This window comes from Musa acuminata, chromosome BXJ2-9 (assembly GCF_036884655.1).
Source record: "Musa acuminata AAA Group cultivar baxijiao chromosome BXJ2-9, Cavendish_Baxijiao_AAA, whole genome shotgun sequence".
NCBI lineage: Eukaryota > Viridiplantae > Streptophyta > Magnoliopsida > Zingiberales > Musaceae > Musa > Musa acuminata.
Genome location: NC_088346.1, coordinates 13837348 through 13849405, shown reverse-complemented (window position 1 = coordinate 13849405; position 12058 = coordinate 13837348).

Genomic DNA, 12058 nt, shown 5'->3' with positions numbered 1-12058 from the left:
TTAATTGTCTCGATCGAAGTTTTGATTTGTTGTGCAGGATTAACTACGATAAGAGTAAGACAAGCAGCAGAAGTTGCGCCGGAGTCAAGATCATGATCACGTTGGGAGTTCGAGAGTTCGACGGAAGTTCGGACGGTCGTCGGAGGTTCAGAGAGAACAGATCCGAGAAGTCCAGAAGCTTGCCAAGCGAAGCTCGTCGGAACTCGCCAAGTGGATCGTCGCAAAGTCCAGGAGTATGCCGGATGTCCGCAGAAGGATCACCGAGGGTTATCGGTTGATCGACGGAAGTTGGCAGGAAACTCGCCGGAAGAAGCGATTGACGCATCGGAGCAAAGCTGCAGAAGTTGTCTTAGAGTTAATCGTAGTTAGCATGATGATTAAGCATGAAAATGGGAGGTGATCCCATTAGCTTAATCTTGGGGCAATTGGGCCCCTGAAAAGATTTAAAGTGGGCCGAATGGAGTGAACCATTCGGACCCTGATTGCACCAGGAGGTGCAACCGCCCCAGCCAGGAGGTGCAACCGCCTGGGCTGTGGGGTTGGGAGGTGCAACCGCCCCAGCCAGGAGGTGCAACCGCCCCAGCCAGGAGGTGCAACCGCCAGGGCTGCGAGGCTGGGAGGTGCAACCGCCCCAGCCAAGAGGTTGCACCGCCAGAGCTCAAGTTCCGAGCTCTGCCAGGCGATGCAACCACCGAGCTCAGTCTTCGAGCTCTGGCAGATAGGTGCATCAGCCTGAGCTCAGTCTCGAGCTCTGCCAGGTGATGCATTCACCAAGCTCAGTCTTCGAGCTCTGGCAGAGAGGTGCATCAGCCTGAGCTCAGTTTCGAGCTCTGCCAGGTGATGCAACCACCGAGCTCAGATTTCGAGCTTTGCCAGGTGATGCAACCACCAAGCTCAGTCTTCGAGCTCTGCCAGGTGATGCAACCATCGAGCTTAGTCTTCGAGCTCTGGCAGAGAGAAGCAATCGGCAGAGCTCAGTCTTCGAGCTCTGCCAGGCGGTGCCACCTCTCCAGTCGAGAGGTGCAACCGCCTGATCCCAGAATTCTGGGATTTGATCGATTTGATCGTTTTGAGCTCGAATTTTGAATTGGGTTGGGGCCTATAAATACCCCACCCATTCAGCACTGAAAAGATACAGACCTATACCGAAATCTTGATCTTTTCTGTGATTCTAAGAGCTCAAAAGTGTTGTAAAGCCTTTAAGTCTCCTCCTTCTGTTCTTCAAGTTTTCAATTGTAAAGTGAGGAGAGAAAGGTCTGTAAAGGTTGTCTCCTAAGCCTGTCAAAAGGAGAGAAATTGTAAGAGGGAAGTTTGGCCTTCGCCCATTGAAGGAAGGCACCTAGTTGACGTCGGCAACCTCATCGGTGGAGGAAGCCAAAAGTGGAGTAGGTCAAGGCTGACCGAACCACTCTAAATCTCTGGTTTGCGTTTATTTTCGAGCACTTTATCATTACTGCAAACCTCCCTCATCACTACTGCTCTCTGCGCTTTCACGAACAAGTTCTAAGTGCTGTTCTTCCAAATATGCATTCAGACGTAAATTCGTATTTTCATACATTACAGTTTACGTTTACGTTTGATTCTGCAGAACTGTTTTCCGCGCTTTTACAAACGAGCTTCCTTGCAGTTTACGCTTACATTTTAATCCTATTAATAACTGCAATCTGTCCTCTACGATTTTACGAACGAGTTTCAACATTTAGACGTAAAACTGCATTCAGACGTAAATCGGCTTTCCTCGCTCAATCATCAGATTTCAGTTCACGTTTACGTCTTGATTTCAACTGCATACTGCCTTCTGCGAGTATACAAATGAGTTTCAAAGTTTAGACGTAAATCTGCGTCTAGACGTAAAACTGCGTTTAGACGTAAATCTGCGTTTAGACGTAAAACTACGTTTAGACGTAAAACTGCGTTTAGACGTAAATCTGCGTTTAGACGTAAAACTACGTTTAGACGTAAAACTGCGTTTAGACGTAAATCTGCGTTTAGACGTAAATCTGCATTTAGACGTAAATCTGAGTTTAGACGCAAAACTGCGTTTAGACGTAAACTGCGCTTAGACGCAAAACTGCGCTTAGACGCAATCTGCGCTTAGACGCAAACTGCACTTAGATACAAACTGAGAATTTGCTTTTGCATCATAATAGTTTTTGAACGAATGCAGCTTTTGGTTTTTAATCGCTGTAAGATTTCCGCTGCACTAATTCACCCCCCCCCTCTTAGTGCTCTCGATCCTAACAAACATTGTATCATCATTTAAAGTCAAAACATAAGTTTCGTCATAAAGCCGTCAAGACCAAACACATCAAAAATAAAACATCATGATATCACATCTATCATCAAAATACACATTCTTGCTTCTCAAGCACATATATATGATTATTTAAATCTAACATTTTATTCATAAAACATATAATTTTCAAAAAATAATTATTCAAAAGAAAAGAGAAAATACATCATGGAAAACATCAAGTAATTTCAAAATAATTCAAGAGAGTTGAGTTACTTACCTTGTAGTCGAAACCCGTCAAAGCCCAATTCGTCGTTTCACCTTTGGAAGTTCTTGATTCATCCATGGGTGCCTTCCTTTTCTTTGGCATCTTCCTTCGTTCAAGTTCATTGCTCATTTTAGATTTTTGTTTAATGAACTTATTAAGAGTTAGTGTTCGAAGTTCAAGTTCATCATTGTCCTCATCACTTGAGTCATCGCTCAAGTGGTATTCATTTGTCCGAAGTTCCAAATCCTTCCTGTTCTTTGGAAGGTGGTTCAAGTGTTCATCGTGTTCATCATGTGCATTGCACACCATTTCATATGTCATCAATGAGCCGATAAGTTCTTCAAGTGGAAAAATATTTAAATCTTTTGTTTCTTGTATTGCCATAACTTTTGATTCCCAAACTTTAGAAAGTGATCGTAAAACTTTACTAACAAGTTTAAAATTCGAGAAACATTTGCCAAGAGTTTGTAAACCATTGACGACATCCGTAAAATGGGTGTACATGTCAACAATGGTTTCGCTCGGCTTCATTTGAAAAAGCTCGAAATCATGCATTAAAATGTTAACTTTCGAGTCTTTGACTCTACTAGTTCCCTCGTGTGTGATTTCAAGTGTTCGCCAAATATCAAAAGCCGTTTCGCACGTAGAAATCCGATTGAACTCATTTTTGTCTAAAGCGCAAAATAAGGCATTCATAGCCTTTGCGTTTAAAGAAAACATCTTCTTCTCCAAATCATTCCAATGGTTTATTGGGAGAGAAGACATTTCATATCCATTTTCGACTATGTGCCATAAATTCAAATCCAAAGAAAGTAAGAAAACTCTCAATCGAGTTTTCCAACAAGTGTAGTCCGATCCGTTAAACAACGGTGGACGAACAACCGATAAGCCCTCTTGAAAGCCATAAAGAACCATTTCTACTTGGGTGTTAAACCAAAGTAGAAAACCGTGGCTCTGATACCAATTGTTAGGATCAGAGCGGCACTAAGAGGGGGGGGGGTGAATTAGTGTAGTGGATTAAAACTTCGATTTTGGAAAAATCTTTCGTACGATAAAAATAATGTTTCGTTTGAAACCGTTTCGATTGCGTTGAAAGCGTACGTAATAAGATGAGGGCAGTGAACTTAGCAAAGTAATGGTTTGCAGAAAGATAAACGCATAAACATAAACGCAAACCGGAGATTACGCCGATTTTAAAGTGGTTCGGTCAAATGACCTACATCCACTTGCGAGGCCCCTCTTCGATGAGGCTCCCACCTTCCACTAGCAAATCTCTTGAAAGGGAAGGGTAAATACCCCTCTTACAACTCTTTACAAGCGGTTCACTCTCTTACAAATTTTTAGCAAGAAAGAAGGAGGTGAACACTAGCAAATTGAAAACAAGACTATCTAAGACTTTTCTAGGGCCTTTCTCTCAAATAATTGCTGCTAAAAAAGTTGTAATCTCAGCTGAGATTTGAGGGGTATTTATAGGCCTCAAGAGGATTCAAATTTGGGCTCCAAATTTGAATTCTCGTGGAGTTCCCGATGCTGGCGGTGCCACCGCCTGTCAGTGGTGGTGCCATCGCCTGCTACTGTCAGACGTTGACAGTGCTGGGCGGTGCCACCGCCCAACCCAGGCGGTGCTACCGCCCAGCTCTCGGGCACTGGGCGGTGCCACCGCCCAGCCCAGGCGGTGCCACCGCCTACAGTGTTTTCAGCCCACTAGTTAGGCTTCAATCTTGGCCCAAACTAGCCCGAATTCAGGCCCAATTGGCCCCTACTTGAGTTATAGGATTAACACCTAATCCTAACCCTAATTAACATACTAACTACAAATTTAAAGACATTTTATAAGCTATTAAAAAGTTCGTAAGTCAAGACTTCTTCCGGCGAGCTTCTGGCGAACTTCCAGCGGTCTTCCGATAAACTCTCGGAAACCATTCTGCGGACTCCCGACAAGCTCCTAGACTTCACGATTTGATCTTGGTGAGTTCCAACGAGCTTCTTCGGCAAGCTTCGATCTTTCTTGGCGAACTCCGCGAACTTCCCATGAACCTTCCGGCGAGCTTTCGAAAAACCCTTCGGCAAGCTCCCTACTCATTCTCGACTAGTTCCGGCAGCGTTCCCGACGAACCTTCGGACTTCCGTCGAACTCTTGAACTCCCAACAAATTCTTCATGCTTGACTTTGCACTTTGTTTCGCTTTATGTCTTCATCGTTATCGTAGTTAATCCTGCACATGCAAGCCAAAACTCTACTCCGATCTAGACAGTTATTACAATGCGAATTGACATTCTATTGCCCGGCACGCCATTGGTTGGCGCTTCGTCCGATTCTTCAGCGTATCATCTTCTCTTGCGGCTTGTTGCCCAATTTACGGTTGACCTCCGCAACCCCGATATCCTTGGCGCAATTCCGCTCTCCTTGGCCCGATGCCCGACGTCCGAAGCCTTCTGCCATCCAATATCCTGACGTGAACTCCTCCGGCGCAACGTCAATTCCTCCTGCGTCAACTGTCTAATCCTGATCGAGTAGACCTGCATCACTCAAAATGCAGTTAAACATCTAAACACAATCAATTAGTTTCATCATCAAAATCCGAGATTCAACAATTTATAGGTATCAAGTGGATTCAAACTTAGAGCCTAAAAAAATCTCATCCCAGGTTTCCTAGGTTCTAATGGTACCACCGCTTGTGCTGGGTGGTACCACCACCTGCAGCACTGACAATGGACGGTACCATCGCTTGGGAGACTATGTTTGAGTGGTACTACTACCTAGACTATCGATAGCACCACATGACAGTCTCGGAGACTTAGTCTAGGTGGTACCACAACCTAGACTAGTGGTACAATCGCTTGACATAGTCTTAGAGACTATGCCACGATGATTCCACCTGTTGGCTCATTGTTTGGGCCTTTCACTTTGCCTAACACAGCCTAGCCTTGGGCCCAATTGGCCCATAATTGAGTTGGCCCAATTCTAACCCAATTATATGCTAACTATGAAATTTAAGACATACACTAAGCTAAATAAGTTCAGTTTCTTCCAGTGAGCTTTCGGTGATCTTCCGGCGAACTTCCGACGATCTCTCGGTAATGTTCTAGCGAACTCCCGGAAAGCTCCTGGATTTCACGAAGATCTTTTTGATGAGTTTCGATGAGCTTCTATGGTAAGCTTCTGGACTTCTCAATTAATTTCGATAGAACTTCCGACGAACATTCGGACTTTCGACGAACTCTCGAACTCCCAATAAAATCTCGTTCTTGACTCCGGGACTTTATTTTGCTTTATCCCTTGATTGCTATCATAGTTAATCCAGCACACTTAAAATATACTTTGATCTAGACAATTATTATAAGGCTTAAATCAAATATTGTTTGGCATGTCAATGGTTCATTGACGCTTCATTTGATTCTTCAACGCATCATCCTCTCTTGTGGCCTATTACCCAATCAGCCAGTTGACCTCCGCAACTTCGATTTCCTTGGTGCAATTTTTACTCTTCTTGGCCCGATGCCCAAACCCATGGCCCAAAGCCTTATGAAGATACGTCGATCGATCCTCTGGCTTGACGTCAAATCTTCTGACATGTTCCATTCCGACCCAACATGATTTTTCCTGTCTTAATTGTCTCTCCCTGATTGAAGCTTTCTGCATCACTCAAAATACAGATTAAATCATAAATGCTATCAATTAGTTTCATCATCAAAATTCAAGATTAAATAATCTCTCCTTTTTTTATGATGACAACCAATTGATGACAGAGTTTAAATAAACTCTTAGAGTTTAAACAAACTCCCCCTATCAATATAGCGTATGTGAGATGAAACTTGAATTCAAGTTGAAGCAATATTTCATCATGAATATGTGCAACATAAAATTATGTATAATCAAATTTTTAATACATCATTCCATGCATGATCATTATAACTACTCCCTCTTTATCATCAACAAAAAGGAGAAGTGCAACTAGACAAGCTTTTGATATAAAATTTCAAATCATTACATAATTTTAAGTTTTATCATCATGCAAACTAGCAAGTTTTTTTGTAAAAAATTTTACACCTTTTGATATATGCAAGATAGCAAGTTTTTGCATTTACTTGAAATATACAAGCTAGCATTTTTGCGTTTCTAGCAATTCTTTCTCTATGCAATTTGTAAGCTAGTAAATTTTATACATATGAAAGTTGACAAAATTTTTGCATCTTGTGAGATGAGCAAGCTTTTTGCTTCTCTTTATGATGTGGAAACTAGCAACTTTTTCCTTCTTCTTGAAGTATGCAAGCTAGCTAGCAAGCTAGCAAACTTCCATTAAATGTGCAAGATAGCATGTTTTTCTCTTTTGAGAAGTATAATTTTTTGCTTCTTTGCAAAGCACAATCTAGTAAAATTTTACATCATTTTACAACATACAAGCTAGCAAATTTATATCATTTTAGAGTATATAAGCTAGCAAATTTTATACATATGAAAGTTAGCAAAAGTTTGCATCTTGCAAACGAGCAAATTTTACTTTTCTTTGCGATGTGCATGCTAGCAATTCTTTGTCGTTTGAGATGTGCATATTAGCAATTCTTTCTCTCCCTTTGTCATTGGCAAAAAAAGGGGAATAACAATATTATGCAATTCATTTTCCTTTACATCTATTTTCAAATTATGACAAAAATAAAGTGTCATTCTTATTTTAATATGTCATAATTGAGATAAACCTTGAATTCAAATTGAATTCAAGTCAAAACAATTTTAATCATGATTCATATCATATGCAATATATCATCTAATAAAATCATAAGTATTGCATACATCATTCCAAATAATAAATATTTCAAATCATGATTGTATGAAAATGTTAAATTACATTACATCCTACCATGCATGATCATAACTTCTCATTTGTATGCATCAACATAATATCATGAGTATTACATAATTTCATATAATCATACGAAGGATAACAAAAAAAATTTGGTGATGAGATATACTTCATAAATACAAGGAATTATAAAAAAATATATCATGAAAGATGATAATATCAAATCATGAATGCCATAAAACATAATTTATTTCAATAAATCTCTTCTTTTATAAATAGCAAAAACAAACATAAGAGATCAAATGATATAATATCTTGATTTATGCAAAAAATAATCTCAAGTTATAAATCCCAAAAAATTAAGATAAAGCTTATCAAAATCATTTTCAAGAGATTCATAAAAAAAGACAAGATTCATTAATCTCTGACTTTTTTTTTCATCAATGATTCAGTTATATCATGAGATATACAAATCATAATTACAAAGGAGTCATAAAAAAATCATGACATAAAAGATTTTGATATGGAATATCAATTCATGAGTAATTCATTTTGACAAATCTTCTCTTTTTAGTGTTTCAATTTATATGATTGATTTCATATAAGCATGCCCAAATTTTTTATACCAAATAAAAATATTCATCAATGTTTAAAAATAAAAAAGAACTTTTATTATGGCAAAGATCAATAATCCATAAATCACAAGAATCATTATGCTTAGAATAAAATCATCTTGTACCAAAACTTTTAATATTTTCATTAAAACATCATACATGGTTTCATTGAACATAAGGCATCTTTAATCAAAATCGAAAAGCAATACAGAAATCAACATGATACACATTATTACTTCTTAAACATATACATAAGATTAATTTTACTAGGTCTATAAGCATTAGATTAACATTTAACATTTTGTTGTATTTTCATAAAACATGCAATTATCAATTTCAGAATTACTAGCATGATCCCAATATTTTTTTTTTTCTAAATTTTAAAAAATAACTCATGAAAAGTATCATGTAATTTCAAAATAAAGTAAAGAGATTTTGGTTACCTCGTCGTCAAGAGTCATCAAAGCGAAGTTCGCCACTACGTCTTCATCGGTTTGCTCCTCATCTTCGAAGGTACTTATTTCGTCTCAAAGTGCTTTCTCCTTCTTGCATTTATAGCAAGTAGTTGCATTCATTTTAAATTTATTTTTGTTCTTAGATTCTTGTTTTAAGAATTTTTTAAGCTTTATAATTAAGAGTTCAAAGTCATCATCACTTGAGTTTTCGCTCTAATGGTCTTTATTTGTTTTAAGTGTCAAATCTTTCTTATTCTTTGAAAGATCCTTCTCAAGTTCATCATGTTCAACATGTGCCATACAACTCATTTCATAGGTCATTAAAAACCCAATAAGTTCTTCGAGTGGAAAATGATTCAAGTTCTTTAATTCTTGTATTATCGTTATTTTCGAATCCCAATTTTTAGAAAGCAATTGTAAAACTTTATTAACAAGTTCTAAATTCGAAAAACATTTGCCAAGAGCTTTTAAACTATTGATGACATCCGTACAATAGGTGTATATGTCATCAATAGTTTCACTTGACTTTATACGAAATAGTTCAAAATCATGCATTAAAAAATTGACTTTAGAATATTTTACCCTACTTGTGCCTTCGTGTATGCTTTCGAATGTATACCAAATGTTGAAAGTCATTTCACAAATAGAAACACAATTAAACTCATTTTTGCTCAAAGCACAAAATAGAGCATTCATAGCTCTAGCATTTAAAGAAAAATTTTTCTTCTCCAAATCATTCCATTCGTTTATTAGAGTAGAAGACTTTTGAAAATCACTTTCGATAATATTCCATAAATTTAAATCTAAGGAAAGCAAGAAAACTCTCATTCGAGTTTTTCAATAAGTGTAGTTCATCCCATTGAACATAGGAGGACAAATGATAGAAAAGCCCTCTTGAAAGCCAAAAAGAGTCATTTCTCTTATGTATTAAACAAAAGGAGAAATAACATGGCTCTGATACCAACTGTTAAGAACGAGTTGGCACTAAGAGGGAGGGTGAATTAATTCAGCGTTAAAAACGTCGATTTTGGAAAATATTTGTTCGTTGAAAATCGATCGGAAAGATGTTAACATAAAAATACTTTCATAAGCGTGTAATCAGGAAGTAGAGCAGTGAGTAAGTAAGTTCATTTGCAGCAAAGGTAAACAACAAAGTAGAAGGCAGTAAACAATTTTATAGTGGTTCGGTCATCGTGACCTGCATCCACTCCCAATTCCTCTTCCGTTGAGGCCACCGGTAAAAACGCCGATTTTGGAAAATATTCATTCGTTGAAAATCGATCGGAAAGATGTTAACATAAAAATACTTTCATAAGCATGTAATGAGGAAGTAGAGCAGTGAGTAAGTAAGTTCATTTATAGCAAAGGTAAACAACAAAGTAGAAGGCAGCAAACGATTTTATAGTGGTTCGGTTATCGTGACCTACATCCACTCCCGATTCCTCTTCCGTTGAGGCCACCGGTATCCACTAACGGTCTTCCTTCAATAGGCCAACACCAACCACCTTCTTATACCCCTCTTCTCCTTTTCAGAGATAACTTTTTACAAGAACTCACTCCTCCCTATACAGAATTCTAAACTTAGAACTTTAGAGGACGAAATATCTCAAGTAATTACTACAGCGTTTTCTCACTTTTAAATTCTCTGTGCTTGTGTATGTTAACCAAAGATGAGAGCAGTATTTATAGACCTCAAGTGGATTCAAACTTGAAGCCTAAAATGATCTCATTCCGGGTTTCCCAGGTCCTAGTGGTATCACCGCTTGTGCTAGGTGGTACCACCGCCTGCAGCATTGAAACTGGGCGGTACCACCTCTTGGGAGACTATGTCTTGGTGGTACCACCACCCAAACTGGGGGTACCACCACCTGATAGTCTCGGAGACTGAGTCTGGGCGGTACCATCACCTAACATACTTTCAGAGGCTGTGCCACGATGGTTCCACCTGTTGGATCATTGTTTGGGCATTTCACTTGGCCCTACACAGCCTAACCTTGGGCTCAATTGGCTCCTAATTGAGTTGACCCAATTTTAACCTAATTATGTACTAACTACAAAATTTAAGGTATACACTAAGCTAAATAAGTTCAGTTTCTTCTAGTGAGCTTTCGGTGGTCTTCCCGTGAACTTCCGACGATCTCTCGGTAATATTCCAATGGACTCCCTATAAGCTCCTGGACTTTATGACGATCTCTCGACAATGTTCCAACGGACTCCTGGCAAGCTCCTGGACTTCTCATTCAATTCCGATAGAACTTCCGACGAACTTTTAAACTCCCAACAAAATCTCGTTCTTGACTCCGGGACTTCATTTTGCTTTATGCCTTGATCGATATCATAGTTAATCCTACACACTTAAAACCTACTTTGATCTATATAATTATTATAAAGCAAATCAAATTTTGTCCGGCATGCCATTGGTTTATCGATGCTTCGTCAGAATCTTTGGCGCATTGTCCTCTCTTGTGGCCTATTGCCCAATCGACCATTTGACCTATGTAACTCCGATATCCTTGGTGTAATTTTCGCTCTTCTTGGTCCAATGCTCGAACTCATGGCCCGAAGCCTTCTGCCGATACGTCAACTGATCCTTTGGCTCGAAGTCCAATCTTTTGACATGTTCTACTTCGGTCAAATATGATTCTTCCTGCTTTAATTATCTCTCCCTGATCGATGCTTCCCACGTCACTCAAAACACATAGATCAAATCATTAACACTATCAATTGGTTTCATTATCAAAATCTGAGATTCAACATATATTACATGTTACTTAAATAATAAGACCGATTTGCCTTTAAATATAGATCCTAAACAATCCCGGTCATAGGTTACTCGAGAGGGACATTAAGATAACCGGACAGACTGGTATGCTATATACCTGTCCATACAATAGATACAGTTGGTCTCAAAGCTGCTCTTGTGGGGACACTACGAATACAATACAAGTGCTAATTAGAGAATGAGTTTACTGATTGATTCGCTTACGGAATGCAAGATGGTTAATGATGCCTTATTGTTAGATAGAGATTCCGTAGTCCTAGTGGTGTATCTGATCCTTAGACTTAAGACATCAAGACTGTACTATATGAGTACTTCACTCTTTGATATCAAACTTATAAGTCGAGAGGTTCCAGATCTAGCACAATCGGTCATCGGGTGTTGTACCCAACCTTATGAGGACTTTTGAGTGTCAATAGAAGATCATCTGCTCTCGGTGTCATGAGAGGAATATCCCATATGTTCTTGCTCAGACAAATCTATGGCCAGGGTAATTTGATTTGAGAGAGAAAGAGTTCTCCAAGGGAATTCGATTAGAGCGAAACTCGAGTAGAAACCGTATGGGGGATAGCACCATGCCCGGTATACGGTATCTCAGATATTAGATGGATGAGAGGCTATAAGTATACGATAATTGAGGATAGATAGGTCCAATGAATTGGATTCCCCTGTGTCATTTGGGGACTACGACATAGTAGCCTAGTACGTCCGTAGTCGATGAGTCGAGTGGATTATTATGAAGATAATAATTCACTGAGCCAGAAGGAGTTCTGACAAGTATGACTCATGACCAGCTCGATATTGGGTATAGAATGTCACACACATATGATAGGCATTATAATAAGTAAAGGTTTGAATATGAGATATCTGCTAGAGCCCCTATCTTATTGGATATCTAATAAGCCCAT